We start from the raw sequence: 19,448 nt of genomic DNA on the forward strand, positions 1-19,448 counted from the left end.
AAGACAAAGTTGGATAGATTTTTGCATTGTAGCGGAATTGAGGGTTTTGGGGGAAAAGGCAGGTAGGTGGAGAGGAGTCCATGGCCATATCAGCCATGGTCTTATTGAATGGTGGAGCAGGCTCAACAGACCGGATGGCTGACTCCTGCTCCTATTTCTTGTGGTCTTATTTCTTTCTTTCTTCTTCCCCCACTCCAGCGATGCTGCAGGTTGTTTCTTCCTTTAATTGAATTAATTAGTTGTGTAAATTATTCGTCTAGGGGAAATGTGTGCAACAGGCTTTGTCTATTACTTCTCCCAAGCATCCTGCCCACTCCTCCCAGCACCACTGTCAGAAGTTGTAAGTAGTTGCTGGTCTTGATGGTACAGATTTTGCAGCTTTCTGTAGTCTTTGAGCTTGAAGACAATGTTGCAGGTTTTAGAGCAGATTTCTGCAGTATTATTAACTTGGACCCATGTCCTTGAAACAATAACAATTACAATTACTCTGATTTACCCGAGACACTAGGAGCTGGAATAAGTCATCAGGCCCCTCAAGCCTGTGCTGTCATTCAATATGATTATGGCTGATCAATTCTTTGTCAGTTCCCCATGATCTTCGGTTTCTTCGATTTGATTTAGGGCCCTCCAGAAGAGATTTATGTGCACCCCAGTTTTAAATGACTGGTCCCTTATTTTGTAACCATGTCCCCTTTTTGATGGTGCCACCAATGAAAACACTTCTATATCTGTCTGCCAAACCTTCTTAGGATCTTGTATGTTTGCTTAAGGTTACATCTCATTCTCTATACCTGGAATACAGGCACAAACTGCCTGGACTGTTGACAGGACAATGTTGTCATCCCTGGTGAATCTTTGGAGCTGTCTCCTTTCGTAGGTAAGGTGAATAACATTCCAGGTGTGTAACTGTAACAATACCTCCCTATTCTTAAACTCCAGCCTCTTTTCAATAAGCAAAACGTAACATTTGCTTCAAACTGTTTGCTTCGGCTGCCTGCTAATTTTTTGTGATTTGTGCACTGAGACACACCATGATTTCTCCAGACTTCACTCATTTTCAGTCTGTCTCCGTTTAGGTAATCCGACTTTTGATTCCATTTACCAAAGTGCATGACCTCACTTACCATATTAAGCTCTTTGCTATGTTTTTTTCCAATCATTCAGTCAATTACTTCAGTTTAAATTACAGTGGGGCCAAGCAGACCCAAAGTTTTGTTTTACTGAGAACTTTCTGATTAGTTTTTTCATTTCAAGCTGATAGAAATAATTTTGGCTTAATTTTTTTAAATTTGGGCAATTGTCTATGTACATACAAAATGGCATTTATAACACATGAAAATTTATGTTGGATGTACTTCCATTATTAACAAGTTGCTTCCGCTTCAGATTGTCACGTTATCACCCTTTTAAGCTAATGATGAACGTGTCGATAACATTCTACTGACAAATTTAATGTCTGTTTTATGGGGCTAGTTTTGCTCTTTGTAAATTTGAAGTTTTATATATTTTGAGTAACTTGGTAATACTATTGTGTTAATTTTGTAGATTTTTTATTGTTCTAAATTCATTTAAGGGAACATTTATCTTTGAATCTCTCAAAGAACATAAAGAATTGGAATGGCCAGAGTAATATGTGGTGGAAAGCGCTTACCAATTGCTTTGAACCTCAGGGCAAGCCTAGAAATCAAAGAGAATGCAAGAATTTGGCAGTAATTGTTTTATGACTTGCCAGAAATCATACCTAACTTCTATAGGTAGAGCACAAAGAGTAGCTTTGAAGTGACAGGTTGGTGCTGCTAGCAAGAAACACAAGAAGAAATGGGAGAGCCAAGGGACCTGGAAAGAACGTGTAAACAGGAACTCCACCATAAATGCAAATTCTTATATGGTTTTCACAATGAAAGGGGTTCTCAGGAAGTAGTTTATTGAAGCATAGTTAATAAGTCTGTCTGCTGCTGGGTCACTTCCTCCTTGTATTGTGAGCTGTTGCAGATTACTTGTTGTCCTGCTTGTAGGACAGTGAGCATCTGGAGAACAAAAGCCCCAACCCACTGATGTATAAGTGTTAAGAAACAAAGTAGCCCAAATGGCTTCTAATTTGTAAATACAAAAGTTACTTGTAAGTTGCAGTGAACTTGAAATAATTTTCTTGATGTGCATTTTAAATAGCCCAACGCTGCACTGGATATTAGAGCATGCCTATACGTTACTAACACTGCAGAAATATTTCATTGCAGTGTCATTGATGGATCTAATCCAAATAACAGAATTTTCTACCAGTGTCCTTCAGGACTTTGGAAGGTAACCTTTTAAGTTGATCCTGTCTATCATGAAATACTGAGAATGTGAATGGCTGCGACGGTTCTGCTGCATGATCAATCTTGATATTCGAGTTTGCAGTCACTAGACTTGCCAGAAATTAAATCGAAGTGATGATTGCTGCAGAAAATGTGAATCCTGTAGCGAAACAGAACAGCCCAATGTGTCTTATTTTACAATACAATGAAATTCTGGGTGTTTTCCTGTGCTTCTCTGTACCACAGTGCAATTTCCTTTGCCAGCTGTGCATTTAAGTGCCATTTACTAGGCAATGCTCCTGGAGTGTTTTGATGAAATTTAGACCATATTCCATCAGGAGTGACCATCATTGGACATTGCCAAAATAATTAGGCTTTCAGAATCAGGTTTATTATCACCGACATGTGATATGAAATTTGTTAACTTAGTAGCAGCAGTTCAATGCAATGCATAATCTACCAGAGAGAGGAGAAAAATAATAATAAATAAAATAAAACATAATAATAATCAAGTAAATCAATTACATATATTGAATAGATTTTTTAAAAGTGCAAAAAACTTACGTACTGTATATTTTTAAAAAAGTGAGGTAGTGTCCAAAGCTTCACTGTCCACTTAGGAATCGAATGGCAGAGAGGAAGAAGCTGTTCCTGAATCACTGAGTGTGTGCCTTCAGGCTTCTGTACCTCCTACCAGATGGTAACAGTGAGAAAAGGGCATGCCCTGGGTGCTGGACATCCTTAATAACGGACGCTGCCTTTCTGAGACACTGCTCCCTGAAGATGTCCTGGGTACTTTGTAGGCTAGTGCCCCAGATGGAGCTGACTTTCACAACTATCCCTGAAGCACATCCCTACCTGTTCTGAAACACTTCCTTGGGAGTGTAAATTTATTGGCAGAATGTATAATGTAGCTGACAGTGTAAAAGCCTTGACCCGCACAGGCATTAGTGCACCAAATAGGGGTGCACTTAATTTCAGGGTCACTAGTTCTAGAGCCTGAATTGGCTGGTCAATGAGGTTCCAGTTTACAGCATTAAAGTCCAGCATTCTTTCCCTTGTTTATAACTGAAAGCTGCAAAAGTTATTTTCTTGCTTTGTAAACTTGGAAATGCAAGCTTTGAACAAAATGTCAGTGTGGTATGAAGTTTCTTTCCCCATAAGAGCAGGCCAGTTGTTGAGATTGGGGGGAGGTGGGGGAAGGGCGGCACTGCTGGAGGTGAAGACTTGAATTTAGACTTCCCAAATTAGGCTGAAATCTGGATATCAAATTTCACTTTTCACTAATTAGATTTACTGCGAAGTTTGATGTTTAATTGAAATAAGGTTCTGCCTAGCTTATGAATGCCAAAGTTGCATATGGGTCATACACTGAGTGCTTTGGAGAGTGGCAGATTGGGTTTGCTGGCTGCTGCAAGACTACAGCATTTTCTACTGTGCAGTTTCAGGTTATGAACAGCTTGCTAGAATGGAACTTTTGTGGGACGGAGGGAGAATCTGTAATGGTCTTTTGTTTTGTCAGTTACTGCTTCGTTTTGGCCTTGGCTTAATCTGTAAATCTCATTAACACAAATGAGGTGGAAATGATCCCAAGTACCCGACTTTTATTCTGCAGTAACCAAGCACTATCCTAGCCTAACTTGCCCCCTTGGGTTGTTTTTTTGTCATGAATTGGGTTTTTTTTAAATAGTGGTTCATATCCAGAAGCATTTTTAGTTGGACCCCCAGAACCTGTATGCTCCCACCAGCCAATTCAAATGGAAAGCAAGTCTTAGCTGCTGTTGAGATTGCACTATTACTCTTTGCTGTTGGTTCCCACACTTTCTTCTCGTTTGATTGCAACCACATCAAACAAGTGTTTCTAAATAGCATTTGTCAGGGCAACGTACATCTGTTTCCAAAAAAAACACATTCTTGAGCATAAGTGCAAACAGTACAACTTGTCAATGTGCAAGGTTTAACATTTCCTTGGCACCATTTTAGACAAGATGTCTGATTTTTGTGGGGTCTGATCATCCTGATGTACTTTAACCAAATGGATGCAACACATTGCAAAGTACAAAGAAATCATGTTTTTTTCTCCACACTCAATTCTGTGGTCCTTGCAGTTGCGGATGGCTTTCCTGTTTATCTGATTGTGTACAAAAATGGCTGAAAAATCTTATTGATCACTGTTTAATTTTACTCCTGTTTTTGAGACGGTGTGGATGAAAGGCATGGTGTTCAGGTTTTTACATAACAATTCATGAACATCAACACATTGCAAAACTGTGGTGAAGAAGGATACTCCAATGTCCTCCATGTCCAATAATCTTGTCACAAGTCATCTGCCTCCCATTCTACTGGGTATAAATGCTTGGCATTCCACTGCAGATTTCAATTGCAAAACTAGCAACTGGACTTGAAGCAATAATTTTTTTCCTCATGTAGCAATTTTTTTTCAGACAAGTCAGAAGGAATTAAATTAATTGGATTTGTATTGTGCCAAGTAGTTAATTTTACTGGTGCTTCTGTATATTCCACTATAGTACTGATATGACCAAAAGAATTCCTCCACCTTGGTTCCTTTCGGTAGGAGTGCTTTATTAAATGATTGACCATAAAACAGACTTGTGGGGAAACGTGGGGTGGCTTTACCCTGCCCCTGCACTGGCAGTTGAGTGCTCAGGAATTAACATGTTCCATTCCCCCAATACTTTGGCAGATGCTGTAGTCTCGGCATTAGTACTGCCAGGCTTAGCCCAAAAGGCAAATAAATATGCCAGTAGAAGAATCTATCAAATGGGATTCCTACAAATATGGGAAAACTCAACAATTCATGGCTATCCATATGGTCTTTGGGTTGGTGGTAAATTTAATGATGCCCTGTGATTTCTCTTTCGTGCCAGTTCTAATGCTGAGACTGGTTGCTAGTTATGCTGGGACTTCTGCAAGAAAACACAGGTCTAACCAGGAGGTGGCACCTGCAGCCCTGCTGTCAGGGCTACACTTGACTGCGCTGAATGGTTACACACCACATTTATTCCAGCTGTCGGACTGAGAAATCTGCACTCAGTCCTGGCATGAGTGCTGTATTCCTATTCAAGTGTTTGGAGGAGACCACATCGCAACGAGAAAGGATAGGCAGTTTGATTTCAATTATATTAGGCTTGATGTTTTGAACTGTTGTGTGCACACTTTGGTTCACACTTGTTACTCTTTTGTTCAATGGCTCTGATAAGTGGCAATGTTGATGGTCTGACAGTATTCCTATCTAGCTGTTTGTGGCATTTAAGTGCTACACTCCCCTGTACTGACCTGCCTTGAATCTGGGATCTGGCTGGAAGACTGGATCTGAGACCACACCAAAACAAACAGCATGGCCCAGAGGCAGACAGGGAATTCTCTTCGAGCAGTGGATGATCTACCCCAGGATGTTGACTCTATTCAGATTTCAGATTCAGTTTATTGTCATTTAGAAACCACAAATGCAATGCAGTTAAAAAATGAGACAATGTTCCCCCAGAATGAAATCACAAAAGCATATGACAAAACAGACAACACTAGAAAATCCACATAATGTTTGGCAATCCCCAATCCAGAGTCCGGAGAGGCTGTTGCGTATTAATATTGCGCTACAGTCTAGCATGTTCCCTGGAAAGGAGCTCCAAATCCACCAGACAAACAAGACCAAAAACTAAAGCTACAAGACCTGCACATAACCACATAATTACAACATGTAGTTACAACAGTGCAAACAATAGCATAATTGATTTTAAAAAAAACAGACCATGGGCACAGTAAAAATAGTCCAAGATGTTAAAGGACTGTAAGTTCAAAAGAAATCACCACAGTTTCCACAACTCCCCAGGGTCCCAACAGACTTGCCATCCCACGCCAGCGGCAGAATGGAGTACCCCTGCTATGGACTTCCAAGGCGCCGCCGGACTCAGCCTCGCAGACGCAGCACACACCGAAAGTGACCTGAGTCCGTCGAAAGGCTCTATTGTAGCCTTAAGTAATTATTTTGATGCAGATGTGCATTTTGTATTTTGATGGGGATGAGCTGTGTCTAGAAATATGCATCATGGCATTCATTGAATGGATAATTAAATATTTACTGTTAATGTGGTCTCAGTTTGTTGACAAGAGTGAATACAAAGCTCTGTGTTATTGTACTGAGAACCTCCAGAACAGGCATTGGAAGGGACATATGCTTGGTCCTGTAACTTAATGCAATGACTTTATGTAACTGAATCACTCCAGATGTGGGTCAGCATCTGTTGGATCAAACCTCACTTCTTCCCCTTCTCGTAATGGTAGGTTCGAGACAACACAAATTGAATCAAAAATCGGAACAATTAAGCACGTGTTGAACTGAAGTAAAACAAACTTGGTTGACTAACTTGTAAGGACAGCAAACCCACTCCAAGGAGTAGGACTATGCGAGATATATCAGTATGACTGATGTAAAATTGAGGAACAAATATGAAGTGTACCTCTGGACTTGTCTTACAGTGGATGAGAAGTCCAATATGCAGATGTCTAGAACATGTTGACTGCCCTACAGCTATCTGGAAGTTCATCTGTCATCTTGATCAATTACTGGTTTTTTTTGAAACAATAGTAAAGTTTAAAAAATATATATATACAATAAGAGCAAGTTTAAGAGTTGGCCAATGACTGCACAGTTTACCTTTTCAAATTGAATGTCAATGAAGTGCAATATTTTACAACTGTCTTCAAGAAGGGTGAAGGTAATCAAGTATTTAAATATGAATGTAATGAAAGAGGAAGGATTAAGGAGATTATCATTGTTGAAATGGATGTATCAGTGGGCTCGGATGAAATGTTTTTCAGGTGGTTCAGCAAAATATGGGAGAAAATTGTAGAAGCACCGACTAGTATTTCGAATCCTTACTGGCTACAGCAGTGGGGCCACAGGGTTGAAAGAGTTTTTTTTTATACAACAGAGCAACGTAGGGATAAATTGAGTCATGGCTGCCCAGTTAGTTTTTCATTAGTGATGAGAAAAGTATCTTTTTATTTATTGAGATACAGCACGGACTAGGTCCTTCCAGCCCTTTAAGCCATGCCGACCAGTAACCCCCCGATTTTAATCCGAGCCTGATCACAGGACAATTTACAATGACCAGTGAACCTACAACAGGTGCGTCTTTGGACTGTGGGAGGAAACTGGAGCACCTGGAGAAACCCACATGGTCACGGGGAGAACTTACGAATTCCTTCCAGCAGTGGTGGGAATTGAACCTGGGTCACCTATACTATAAAGCGATTCACCCTAAAGGAACTTTATTGGAAAGGCATGGATTATTGGGATGGTCAGCATGAATATAAGAGCAGATTGTGAGTCATAAATGTAATTGAACTTCCTTGCTCCCTCTTCAATCTTACTGAGTAAGTTTGGTTTCTTGTGATTAACATGGAATTTAGCCTTATTGATCCCACATGGTAAGCTGGTCATAAGGGCAGATTAAATTAGATCCAAAATGGACAGTGGCATGAAGCAAAGGTGGCTCTTTTGTAACTGGAAGGCTGCTACCCTTGGTTCACCACACAGCTTAATACTCAGCCCCGTGTGATTTTGGTCGTATGTGTTCATGATTTAAATATGGCTCAGAGAGAAATTTGCAGATGATTCGAAAAAAAACTGTGTGGTGAACTGGCTGAAGTAGATAAGGCATGCTACGACTGGGAAACGAAATATTATGTGCCAACTAAAAGTAGTAAGAAGAAGAAAGACCCCAATGCACCAAAGAGGCCTCCATCTTGATTATTTTTGTTTTGCTCGGAACATCGACCAAAAATCAAGGCTGTGAGTCCCGATTTGTCTATTGGTGATGTCGCAAAGAAGCTTAGTGAACTGTGGAATGCATGCAGTGAGGAGGAGAAGCCGCCATTCAATAGCAAGGCTTATAAGCTGAAGGAGAAATATGATAAGGACATTGCTGATTATCATGCAAAGAAACCCTCTGCCAAGAAGGAGGCATATTGTGATGATGAAGATGATGAGGAGGATGAAGAAAATGATTAAAATGAATATTTGCCTCTGCATAATTACTTGCTATGTAACTGAAAGCATTTAAACCCTGTTACAAGTGTTGCAACCTTTTAATTTTTTAAGTTGGTGTGTATATGGTCTAAGGCAAAAAGTAGCTTGAGTTTTAAACTGTACAGGCCTTTTTGTAATATTCACACTACTGCGGTGAACATTGAGCTATTAACTCTTCTTTCTGTAAACTCGCAATTTCTTGTACAGAAGGGAGATTTAACTGGATTAAACTGGATTAAAATGTATTTATGTGGTGCTTTGTGTTTAAGTGCAGTATAGTTTAAAGTGCCGTTGTAGCCAATTCAATTTGAGATTGCTGTAAATATGAGGAGAAATGAAGCAATCAAAGTTTAAAAGAAAATCAGTTGTCAGTAGGTATTTGAAGCCTACCATGCTTGTAACAACATCACTGTGTACTATACTAGAACGATCATCCAATGTGCTTTTGGCTTCATTCAGGATTTAAGGTTTGTTTGTTGAAGCAAAATAGCAAGATGGCAGCCACACTCTGGTAGTAACTACAATTAACCAAGACCTGTTCGATAGGAAAAGGAGGTAATCATTTAACATTGGCCTGCTGTGCCTACACATAGATGATCTCTGCTGCACTTCCAAGGGGTTTAAAGAAAGCAAAAGGCAAATCCAAATGGCTGTTAAAGGGCAAATGAATCTTCCTATTTCTGCGAACTGATTTTCATTTGTGTATTAAGAATAGAATTGCACCATTAAAATAAAAAGATTTGTTTTGAGACTAATTAGACCTACTGTGACTAGGTAATATGCATCCTCTTAAAATGTTTGCAACTTTACAGTTGGTGCAGTTTGGGAACAATTGAGCCATGGTGCTTTAAAACTTTCCTTTTTATATATTAAAAAAAATCAACATTAAATGTTGCTTGAGGTGCTACATGACCCTGCCTAAATACTTTTCAGGCTTAGTGGTGGCTCCCAGTGTTGCTTCATTGAAATCCTAGTGACAACCCTGAACATTCCGTACTTCAAATGATCTTGTAACTAAGGTATATTTTCTTTTTTGTATGTTTAGTATGCTAAAATGTGTTTTGAAGTAAATAAAACTGGATTAAATTTGAAAAAAAATTCTGTGGTTTAGAATGAAGAGGAAAGTCATAGAATGCTGAGCTAGACAAAAAAGAATATATTTTATTAATCTTGAGTAATGCAATGCAGTTTGATTGGGGAAGTGTCGCAAAGCAAGGAAATGAGCAATCAGTGGGAAGATAAGTGAAGGGGGAAGATAAGTGAAGGTGCAAGAAGATCGACCTAGGCGATTATGTTCTCAGTTGCTTTGAGTGCCATTAGAAAAAAAGCAGGACACTTTCTGCTCTCCACAGGGATCACTCCCTTGTCCATTCATCCCTCCCCACTGATCTCCCTCCTGACACATATCCTTCTAAGCAGAACAAGTGCCAATATCTGCCCCTACATCTCCTCTCTTACCACCATTCAGGGCCCCAAGCAGTCTGTCCAGGTGAGGCGACACTTCACCTGTGAGTCTGGGGTTATCTACTGTATCTGGTGCTCCCAGTGTGGCCTCCTGTATATTGGTGAGACCTGGCGTAGATTGGGAGACCGTTTCACCAAGCATCTATGCTCGGTCCGCCAGAAAAAGCAGGATCTCCCAATGGCCACCCATTTTAATTCCACTTCCCATTCTGACATGTCCATCATGGCCTCCTCTACTGTCATGATGAGGCCACCCTCTGGTTGGAGGAGCATCACCCTGTATTCCATCTGGGTAGCCTTCAACCTGATTGGTACGAACGTTGATTAATTGCCCCACACACTCCCCTCTTCACTATTCCCCATTTCCCTCTCTCACCTAACTCCTTACCTACCCACCACCTCCCTCTGGTGCTCCTCCATGGTGCACTTTCTTCCATGGCCTTCTGTCCTCTCCTATCAGATTCCCTCTTCTCTGACCTTTAACTCTTCAACCAATCAACTTTCCTGCTCTTTATTCCCCCTCCCCTGTTTCACCTATCCCCTCATTCTTTCTCTCCTCTTCCCACTTTCTTACTCTAACATCATCTTTGTTTCCAGTTCTGATGAAGGCTGTCTGACTGAAACATTGACTGTTTACTCTTTTCCATAGATGCTACTTGGCCTGCTGACTTTCTCCAGCATTTTGTGTGTGTTGCTTGGATTTCCAGCATCTGCAAATTCTCTTGTTTGTGATTAGACAAAGTGCTCTGTTAGCCAAGGCATGAAATATAAGAACAGCTGGAGCTGTATGCAACACTAGCTTGGCCATTGCTTGAGCATTTTTTGTATAGTTCTGGTGACTAATTGACAGGTGTGATTGCACTGGAGATGGTGCAGAGGAGATTTGATATTGGCAGGACTGGGACATTATAGCTGATAGGGGTTGGAAAAGATGGCATTGTCTTCTTTGGAATTGTAGCAGCCAAGTAGAGACTGCAGAACACAGCTAATGGAGCTGCTGTCACATAGCTTCAGTGAACCAGACTCGGTTCTGCATTGGGTACGGTCTGTATGGAGTCTGCATGTTCCATGTGACCAGATGGATTTCCTCTGTTTGCTCTAGTTTTCTTCTACGTACAAAGACATATACAAGTTGGGTTAGTAGAAACTGCAGATTGCCCCTGTATGTAGTTGAGAGGCAGGAGAATCAGATGGGATAGAAGTGAGAAGGTTTGGGTTTACTAGAGAAGAGTATTAGAGCAGATAGCCCCCACACTCTTGCAGTTAAGGCCAGTTTTGCTGTATAATATTGAGATACTATGGGTGTATACTACTTGAGATTGTTTGATGGAGTAGGTAGGTGGTATTTATTTCCCTTGGCAAGGGTTCATAAGACAATGGCACAAAATAGTAGAAGGTGGATTAAGTTGTTTTTTAGAGCCAGATTTATTATCACTCTCAAGACATGAAATGTGTTGCTTTCTAGTAGCAGTTCAATGAGACATAAAATTACTAAAATTACAAAATAGTGCAAAATAAAGAAAATAATGAGGTAGGGTTCATGAGCGTTCAGAAATCTTGACAGAGGGGAAGAAGCTGTTCTGAATTGTTGAGTGTGAGTTTTCAGGCTCCCACGTCACCTCCCCGATGTTAGAAGAGGGCACATCCCAGATGGTGAGGGTCCTTATTGATGGATGCCAGCTTATTGAGACAATCTCTTGATGTCCTCAGATGTTTAACAGTGGCGACAGACCTATGGACATAGTACTGAAAGTGGGATTGGATACTGTTACTGATTCAACAACAGAATGGACTTTCTACGATGCAGTAGTTTGGTGCCAGGGGCTGTGCATGACTGCTTGTGTAGCTCAGCCCATGGTTTCCCACACTTTAAACAGGACTGAACTGCCATGCTGTGGCACAGGAGATGAAAATTGAAGCTGATTTTTCCTTGGGTGTATTTTATGGTTGAGGAAGGGGGGGGGGAGTGGGAGAGTAATGGGTAGGGTGGGAGGTATGATGTTCAGAGAGGGTAAATAATTCAATCTCTACCAAAAACCACAGACAAATTTGATAATATAGTCCCATAACCTCCAAGTCAATGCATTCTCTTTTTTGGAGATTTGATCACTGTACTGGATAGGAAATGAAGACTGCTGCATGTCAGTTGATTTAAATAGTGGAGAATTGGGTCATCTAAACTGGACATGGCCAGCATTTTGGGCATGATTAGGTGAAGGCTGGTCTGCACCTGGGGGAGCATGAACCAACACGTTTAGGAAGCTGATACTTGGGTGGGACTACAGATTAAGGTGCTGCCAGTTCTGTGCAAGACTTAAGCAATTGTGTTTTCTTCAGTTTGCTGCAAATGCCATCTTGCACTTGGCATAGGACTCTGATTATTCCTTGTAAGCAGTTCACTGCTTAACTTGAGTTTATTGCTTGCCCATTTGAGACTGATCAAAACTTTTATACTCATGTCCATGGCGAAGGGAGGCTCAATTTCAGTGCTCTTTGTAATTTGATTTTTTGTTAATAACTAGTTAATAGTTTGATCTTTGTGAAGTGTGTTTAATTAAAGCATCTTTTTTCGGTGTCATCTAATGTCTTATTTAAGCCTATTTTGTAACACATTGTGAGAAATGGGTACTCTGTGGATTTGGGTGTTTTTGTTTTTTGAAGCCTCTCTATCAAAAAGGTGTGTTAAATTGCTTGGATGAAAAGGGCAGCCCATCAAACCTCACTGCTAACCGAGGTCTAAGGCAAGCAAACAGTGTTGTCATGTTTGAAAATGTGATTAGTTATAAGTGCGATGATGAACATGAATGTGGTGGGCTGAAAAGGCTTTTTATTCCCCCCCCCCCCACTGTTTGATTCTAGATTGGGGAAGCCTTGGTAATCACTGAGAATTCCTCTGCAATCAGATTTTTTTTCTGAGAGATGGTTGAAATTGTTCAGTTTTTCCTTTGTCCCTGTATTTTACTCTTCATCTTACAAATTGCCATGCTGGAATGCATAGCAAACTAATAGGAAAAGTTTGTGTTTATCAGATATGCATTTTTAATGATTGCAAATTTTTATTATTTTTAGCAATTTGGTATCATTACATCTGCCAGGTTGTGTTTGTTGACCAATTGAACTAACATTCTTCATCATCATTTAGGTTGAGAGTAGGTCTTTAAATCTTTGCACAATTAGATTAATTGTTCTGTTTAATTCTACAGTGTGGGGGTAGGTGACCAAGAGATACTTTATGCTTTTCTGGATGTGTGACTGGTTAAAAAAAATTACTTCTAATGAAATGCACACACAATTTTGGAGGAGCTCAGCAGGTTTGGCAGCATCCATGGAAGTGAAGACATTTTCTGAATACCCAAGTTTTGGTCGTTTATGGCCGTGATACGTGATAGGATGGTTTTTGGTGTGATCAAGTCAGTTACCAAGAAAGAGCTTTCCACAAAAGCCATCAAGACTGCCGGTTAAAAGAGAAGTGATTTATTACCACTGGCTTCCAAGATCCAGTAAACCCTGAAAAAATGTCGATTTATTTTTTTTAAGGCTGGGACCCTTTCCTCAGGACCGGAAGGGTCAAGATGGCAGAATACTAGAAGGTGATAGGTGAAGCCATGTGGGTAGAAAAGATAAAGGGCTGGAGTGAAAGGAATCTGATAAGAGAGGAGAGTGGACAATAGAAAGGGAAGGAGGAGGGGCACCAAGGGGAGGTGATAGGAAGGTGAAATTTTTTTTTACCTGAAGGAGAAATCTATGTTCATGCCATCAGATTGGAGGCTACCCAGATAGATTATAAGATGTTGCTCCTCCACTTTGAGAGTGGCTTCATCATGCCACAAGAAGAAGCCATGGACCGACGTGGCGGAACAGGAATTGGAATTAAAATGTTTGGCTACCAGGAAGTTCCACTTATGGCGGATGGAGCAGAGGTGCTTGACGAAGTGATTCCCCCTAATTTATGAATGGTCTAACCAGTGCATCAGGACACATTGGGAGCAGCGAACACAATGGACAACCCTGGCCAATTTGCAGGTGAAGTGTTGCCTCACCAGGAAGGACCGTTGGGGCACTGGATGATGGTGAGGGAGGAGGTGAGTGGGTAGCTGTAGCACTTGGGCACTGGATTCTAACGAGGTAGGTTCCACGTATGATGTGTTACCACTTTTTATTTGAAGCTTATTTTCAATTGAATGTTGATGTTAAGAACAATTTTGCCTTCTGATTTCACATGCTAAGTTAGCTTTGTCAGAGATCCAGGTTTTCATCCTATTTGAGGTTGTATTACCTGTGGAAATTATCTGCATCTTTTGCTTCTGTTCAGGATGTGTACGTATTTTGGCTCATACACAAAGGATTCTGTGGTATTTTGAAATTTGTATTGGTAGCCCCTAGGCTAAAAAAGGGTTCTCTTCCTGAGAAACAGCTGTGATGGGAGAGCAAGTAGGTGTGGGGAAGAGCAGCTGGATTCAGTTAGTAAGTCAGCTCAGCTCAACCCAGTCCAGCCCCCAGATGTTGTGTTACTGTTGTGAGGGGAGTGAAAGCTTGCAGAACTGTTTTTCCTAGAAGATGGCAAATCCATCCTGCCAATCTCTCAAATGTTTGTTCATGTGTATCGGATGTTCATGAGGTGGGTGTCCATGGCTCGGGGAGGACCTGTACTTACGAAAATTTGAACCTTGATAAGCTGTAGATTTGTAGGATATTATTATTGCATATAGGCTGCAACCAATCAAATGCCCAAGACACTGTGTTGCTCTATGAAACTTGTAACAAGTTTATATTGGGCTCTGGGATGGTAGCCAGTTAAGTGATCAGTAAGAATGCTGACCATTGGTTTTGACTGGGACTTTCCCCCCTACACTTCTCTTGGAATCATCATCATTATGTGTTGTGTGTATGACATGGGCGGTCATGGTCTGTAACCACGATCATTCTTGGCAAATTTTTCTACAGAAGTGGTTTGCCATTGCCTTCTGGGCCATGACTTTACACGATGGGTGACCTCAGCCATTGTCAATACTCTGGAGGTTGTCTGTCTGGCGTTAGTGGTCACATAACCAGGACTTGTGATATGCACCAGCAGCTCATACGACCATCCACCACCTGCTCCCATGGCTTCACGTGATGGGAAGGAGCACCTTACACCTCCTTTGGTAGAGATGTATCTCCACCTCACCACCAAACCCTTAGAATACAATATGAAAATGGTGAGAATGCAAGTTGTTTAAACAAATTTGAAAGAGCAAGGTGATTTTTGACTATGTAACTTGTTGCAATTTGACTTTGTCAGAACTCAATCCATTGTTTCAATTGTACACCTTCATCCAGGTGCATTTAAGGACCTGTAATTCTTTTTCATACTGCTTCCTAAATTTTAATCTTTGTTCAGAATTGATTGGTAATGAGTTGGATAATTTTTAAAAGCGAAACCTTGATTCAGTCTTTTCCCAAGTTATCATACAATTAAACTTTTTCAAGTCATATAACAATGCAAAGAATTTGAAGATCATATCAGAAACAGCTTTTAATAGAATTAACAATTTTGTACAGGAATTGAATGCTTCTGGAAGGAAATAGGATTGAGCTGATTAGATGCTAAAACTGCTTTAATTAAGCTTGTACAATTGATGTTTCTAAGCAACAGATTTCCTTAGCATGGTGCCAATTATCCTATGGGAAATTGGAGCTCTGAACAAACAGCCAATAATCATAGGTAATGATGTTTCAAAAACTGAAACTATGATAGCATTAATTCACTTTGACTCAAAGCAGTTTTCTAATTATAGCAAATGTGGTCAGTGCAGTCTCTGACTTTTTTCCAAAGTTTTTTCTTTTTGGAAATTGGTTCGAAATGTGTATAGATATGGCTTGGCATCAAAAGGTATATGTGTCAGTGTGCTTTACTGCCCCTTGCTTACTAAGCTCGTGCTCACACTCCCTTTCCTCTCCACGATGTCCACGGATTAAGTGCTACCCTGAAGTGTCACCATGCTGGGCATGGTGTGAATCTGATTTTGTTTCTCCCTTGTTATTAATGAATGAGGGTGGTGCACTTCCATATGGATTCCGACATGATGTTCACAGGAAGCATAGTGCTGTATATACCCAGGAAAACGGGGCCAATTGAGTTCCACTGAGCAAGGACAGCTCAATTGACAAGCCCTCACTTCTGGGAGTTTTATTTGTCTTGAAGGAATAGATAAACCTTGTCATCTCATCCAGGGGTTAATAAATGGACCAGACGCCAGTTTGCTCCAATTTGAGAGATGACAGAAAATTTTGCAAGGTTGGAAGGTTTTGAAGAATCATTTAATGTTTTTAGCAAGTATTTTTAAGGTTGGAAGGTTTTGCAAGGTTGGAAGGTTTTGAAGAATCATTTAATGTTTTTAGCAAGTATTTTTACAAAAATGTCTTTAATGTATGTTTGGTGATAATCAGGGCATTCACTATTCCAAACAATCCAGTGTGTTTAAGAAAAGCACCAGTTCGAGTTGCACGGGTGAAATGTTTGAGGTGCTTTTAGACAGCACTCGGCCCCTTCAGGTGCAATGGCATTAGGTTCCTAGACTCTGATCGTTCCCCATAGACCCTTTGCATAGAACATTTCTCAACACGTATCCTGGTGCGTCTTGGCTCTGTTCATTTACTTCATTATGTGCCTTGCAGTTGCCGGTCATACAGTGTCTGTTTTCCTTTGGCTGCTTTAAGTGAGTCTGACCAGGATTGTGCATGGTGGTTTCATAGTTACTCTTGTTTCTCTGAAAGAATATTGAAGTCTCATTATTTGTACCATTTTAAAAATAAAGCTTTACAAAGAATCTTAAAGCAACAGGAAACAAATCGATTGGAATCAAATTGAAGTTTTACCCACATAGCCACTGATGCTCAGTCAAAGCCTTCAGATCAATTATTTTACAGTTCAACTATAGTCTTGAATATTAATGCTCGACCAATAATAGATTTCTCAGCTCTATTCTCACCACCACTGTAAGAATAGATTCAAGTTGGAAATGAAATTCTGGATACAGAAATCTCTCTATCATTGTCCTGGGTTTTGTGAGTTCTGTTGAATGCTAAGCATTTATTTCAATAAGAGTTGATGCTTTCTCTTTCTCGTATATTGATGCGATGCTGTTAACAGGGCAATGGAGTATAGTTTCTCTACATAAAATATAAGTTTACAAAATCCTCATGACCTGCCATTTTTGTTTTACAAAGGATGGAGAAATATTATCTGGAACATCAACCTTGGCTTCTTGGTTTGTCATTATCATCTTGTATTAATCAGGTTTTCTTTTGAGAGGAAACTTGAATAGGCTGTTGCCATAGCAAGTGAATGCAGTGGATCATTGGGAGCCTCGCTTACTTATGATTGCGCCTTGATTGAACATGATTTGATTCCTGTCAGTAATGTGCTTGTGAGTTCAAGGACAGTTATAGGTGAATGTTTATTTGTAATGATGATGTCGATGAACGAAGTATACATAAATTGAAATTGTGGTAAAGGTAGAGAAGATAGGCTTGTGTTTCTTCTCCTGTGATGTAAGCATGCTAGTTTCAGATGGCGGTTACTGTTTGATTTCCATGTACTGATAGTTAAGAAGCCAGTGCTGAGCATAACTAGTTAATTTGGGTCAAATACATATTTCTGTGTCTGAACATTGTACAGGTTGAGGGCAAACCCAAGGTGGCAAAGATCCAAGAATGGATGTCATAGCTTTCAAGATTTGGTCAAGTTTGCTTGTGTTAAGCTAGTGCTTACACATGGAGGTTGAAATTAAATGTATTATAAAAATAAATACAAAAATCGTGGTCATAAATTTCACTGCCAAATGTTACTGAAATCTCTAATATGAGTTGAGGTGACATAAGTAAGTAGACATGCTGCTGCTACCTTCACCAAAACTGGAATCCAACCCATAGAAATAGTTTTGGTGCTTTCTACAGATGCAGACTGATTTGGCATTTCATTCCCATGAGTGCAGACTTCATCTGTGCACCAGGGTAATGGCATAGCAAACTTACTGACTTCTACATCGACACTTTGAATTACAATTGGAAGCAACTGGAATTGATCAAGTCTGAGAATGCTATTTCCTTTTCTACAGCTGGGTAAAATCCCAGACAATTGGAGGAGAAACTGGGTGAATGTTAAAGATCTTCAAATGGCACACAGTTACATCATCTAATTTAACTTCAAAAGTTTTTAATTGTTGCAAATTCTGAACTGTGTGCAATTTACAAGGAGAGCAACTTTAAGTGAAGATATTGGGACTGAACAAATTGCATGTCCTTGTAGATGGTTTTGACAGCTTAAATCAAGTTGGATGTAATCTTGGCAGCAATCTTTTTTTAAGAGTAAGTGTTTTAGAAATGCAGATTTCATGAGTGAGTCAGGCATCTTTGGACAGGGTTACTGACACTTGCTTTTATGAATAGAATGTCCCAGGGGAGAGAAAAGTGTTTCCTGAATTGTTCAACTGTTGAAGTCACAAATTCACTTCATTAGTTGAAGATTTAACTTTTTTTAAACGTCTCCAGTTAATCAATTTTTAAGTGCATTATTATTTGGAAGTGGATATACATTAAAGTGATTATTGATGTATTTAAAATCCTCAACTGCTGAAGTATTTGATTAAAACAAGTGTTAAATTATATCATATTTCCAGCATGTTGTTTTTGATTTCTCAAATAAGATTGTCTTTATAAATCCTAATTCTGACTTTTACAGACTAGCAACTCTGCATTACTTTGTTTTATGTTTGTGTCTAGCCAAATGGAAACAAGATTATTCTCTCCCCCCCCCCCCCCATCCCCAACCCCAAACTATGGCGACTGGAAGTGAAATAACTTTACAATAGTCTACATTTCTTGGTGTGCATTTGTTAGTTTTGATTCTAATGCAGTCAAGTTGCCCACTGGCGATTCTATTTCTCAGTAAGTTCCTTTCCAATATTCTGGTTAAGGTTAGGTGGGGTGCACTAAGGTGCACTCCTCTGTGTCTGTTGAAAATCAGCATTGATCTTGCTAAATGTCTGAAAATTGGAAGTATTCCAATATCCAGCTGATTGTTCCTAGAACATTTTCAAAGTAAATTTTGAATTTGCATTTAATGTTTCTAGCCTTGCTTCCCAATAGGTCAGATAGATTTTCTAATTTAAAATTAGCACCTTTTCAATGCCAAGTTTATAGTGAAATGAGAAGGCAAAGGTTCTGTTCAAATGGGAATTGAATACTTTAAAAAATGCAAAAAATGCTTCTTCACGATACTGGAGGAGGAGGAGGGCACGTCTGTTTAGGAATTGGTTAAATTCTCTGATAGGTTTTGTGTATGCATTATCGAATACATTTTAAAAATAAAACTTAGCTGTGAAATTGTTAGAAATGAAAGATTGCCACAGTTCCTCAAACTGATCAGAGCTCTGTTTTATGGGCTGATACAAATTTGTCTGTCCTTGTATTAAATCAACAATTTATGCATCTGTGCAGGAATGGGGTGTAACTTATTGGCCCTCTAAGAAGCAAGTGGATTTTGAGCCCTAACATTACAGAGTCATAGAGCAATACAGAACAGATCCAACCCCTTCAGGCCATGGAGTCCATTCCTACTACAGTGCCCACCCAACTAGTCCAAATGTAAGTTA

The 19,448-nt window shown here is 39.9% G+C and overlaps 1 protein-coding gene across 3 annotated transcripts in view; it reads left to right on the top strand.

Moving 5' to 3' along the window:
- The window catches only part of mllt3 (MLLT3 super elongation complex subunit), a 111,450-nt gene that overhangs the window by 10,594 nt on the left and 81,408 nt on the right, over positions 1–19,448 (top strand). Inside the window, exon 2 of one of the 3 annotated variants that reach the window (XM_073072741.1) lies at positions 19,294–19,440. The exons of the other annotated variants lie outside the window; for them this stretch is intronic. The gene's annotated coding sequence lies outside the window, so the exon portion shown is untranslated. The remainder of the gene's footprint in view (positions 1–19,293; positions 19,441–19,448) is intronic. 3 annotated transcript variants of the gene reach the window in all.

This window comes from Hemitrygon akajei, chromosome 2 (genome assembly GCF_048418815.1).
Source record: "Hemitrygon akajei chromosome 2, sHemAka1.3, whole genome shotgun sequence".
In the NCBI taxonomy this organism is placed as follows: Eukaryota; Metazoa; Chordata; class Chondrichthyes; order Myliobatiformes; family Dasyatidae; genus Hemitrygon; species Hemitrygon akajei.